Source organism: Elephantulus edwardii, unplaced genomic scaffold (genome assembly GCF_000299155.1).
Source record: "Elephantulus edwardii isolate Elephantulus edwardi_28Jun2011 unplaced genomic scaffold, EleEdw1.0 scaffold00031, whole genome shotgun sequence".
NCBI classification, from domain to species: domain Eukaryota; kingdom Metazoa; phylum Chordata; class Mammalia; order Macroscelidea; family Macroscelididae; genus Elephantulus; species Elephantulus edwardii.
Genome location: NW_006399781.1, coordinates 17,136,134 through 17,138,289, shown reverse-complemented (window position 1 = coordinate 17,138,289; position 2,156 = coordinate 17,136,134). Strand labels below are relative to the sequence as shown.

The 2,156-nt window shown below is 41.0% G+C and overlaps 1 pseudogene; it reads left to right on the top strand.

Moving 5' to 3' along the window:
• The first annotated feature begins 1,032 nt into the window (after positions 1–1,032).
• On the top strand, positions 1,033–1,900 carry LOC102847807 (annotated as a pseudogene).
• Positions 1,901–2,156: the final 256 nt, after the last annotated feature.

Here is a 2,156-nt window from a genome sequence, read left to right as displayed (position 1 = left end):
GGAAAAGTAAAAGAAAAATTCTTTCATTGTTTTACAAACCCTCCTCCAGGTCCACTCCACCATGTAGCCATCGCTCTAGACTCCTGAACAGTTTTTTTTTAACAGGTTTTTATTAAGCACTTGTGTTAGAGTTTCATGTTTTGTGATGACTTTTTTAACTTAAAGCACCTTCGTAGTAAAGTGCATAATATATGGGGTTGATAACTTACAGGTTCTTAGTTCAAATCCATCTTCTGTGAGGGTTGAACTACTAAACAAAATGCGGTTTGATTGAAATCAGGACCTCTGGGGAAAATTGATAGGCCATTTTATCAAATTAAGATGTACAACCTGGAAACCCGGTGGAGGGTCTCTGTGAGTGATAATGTATTCAATGTCAGTGAGTGAATTTATAATTTAAAGTATCATGGGAGGACTTTATCTATTCCTCAGCAGATGACATCTGCTAGTAAAAATTTCTTAGGGTTTTCTGTGTGGCCTAAAAATGTGTTTATTTTTATGAAGTTTCCATGGATACTTTCTGTAGTGTATGAAGTTTAAGAAACATGTATTTCATCTCTCTTATTAATATTAGATCATCTGAATCTATTACTTTTGATCTTTCAGATTCAAAGAAATCAATTCTGTCAAATTTCTATTTAGGCCATTAATCCATTCGGAGCTAATTTTGAAAACATTATGTGAAGTGTGGTTCTGGCTTCATTATTTTAGACATGGAAGTCCAGCGATACCAGCACCATTTGTTGTAGAGACCTTTCCCCATTAAGTTTCTTTTTCTATTTTCCATTATATTTGACATTATTTTTTAAAAATCAGTTGGTCAGATTTATAGCTTTATTTATGAACCCTCTAGTCTATTTCATTGACTTGTGTACTTATCGTTATACCAGTAGTACACTGTTTTAAATACTGTAGTTTTATAGTATGTTTTGAAATTAGAAATGTAATTCCTTGCCTTTCTGCACTACCCACACAAAGTTCCATACGGCGTTGCTCTGGTTCCTGTCGTAACTGAAAGGGGAAACGTCCACAATGTCCGGAGCCCTTAAAGGCCTGCAGATGAAGGGGGAGGATGTCCTCAAATTCCTTGCATTTGGGCAGCACCAACTTTGACTTCCAAATGGAACAGTACATCTACAAAAGGAAAAGTGATGGCATCTACACCATAAACCTGAAGAGGACCTGGGAGAAGCTGCTCTTGGCTGCTTGCGCCATTGTTACCATTGAAAATCTAGCTGATGTCAGTGTCATGTCCTCCAGAAATACAGGTCTGTTCCAGAAAAACAGAGCTTTTCTGAAGTTTGCTGCTGCTACTGGGCCACTCCTATTTCTGGGTGCTTCACTCCTGGAACCTTCACTAACCAGATCCAGGCAGCCTACCAGGAGCCTCGTCTTCTGGTGGTTACTGATCCCAGGGCTGACCACCAGCCTCTGATAGAAGCATCGTACGTTCCCTTGCCCACCATTGCCCTGTGTAACACAGATCCTCCTCTGCTATGTAGACATTGCTATCCCGTGCAACAACAAGGGAGCTCACTCCGTGGGTCTGATGTGGTGGATGCTGACCAAGGAAGTCCTGCGCATGTGTGGCACAATCTCCCGGGAGCACCCGTGGGAGGTCATACCTGATCTGTACTTCTATAGAGATCAGGAAGAGATTGAAAAGGAAATGCAGGCTGCTGCTGAAAAGGCTGTGACCAAGGACGGCCCCTGCTCCTGAATTCACTGCCACTCTCAGTCTGAAGTTAGAGACTGGTCCGAAGGCGACCAGGTGCCCTCTGTGCCGATTCAGCAATTCCCTACTGAAGACTGGGGCGCTCAGCCTGAGACGGAGGATTGGTCTGCAGCCCCCACTGCTCAGGCCACTGAGTGGGCCGGAACAACCACCGAATGGTCTTAAGCGGTCTTTTAAAAAGTGGAAATAAGGTTGAAGGAAAAGAAACAATACGTTTCATAAAAAAAAAAAAAAAAGAAAAGGAAAGAAAGAAGAAAGAAATTTAATTCCTCCTAAGTGGGTTGTTTGGTTTGGTTTTTTTGTTTGTTTGTTTGTTTTTTAAGTTTGAGATTGTTTTGACTGGGGGCCCTTTCAATTTCAGAAAAATTTAAGGATCAGCCTTCTATTTCTGAAAGAAAATGTTGTTTGAATTGTAATAGTA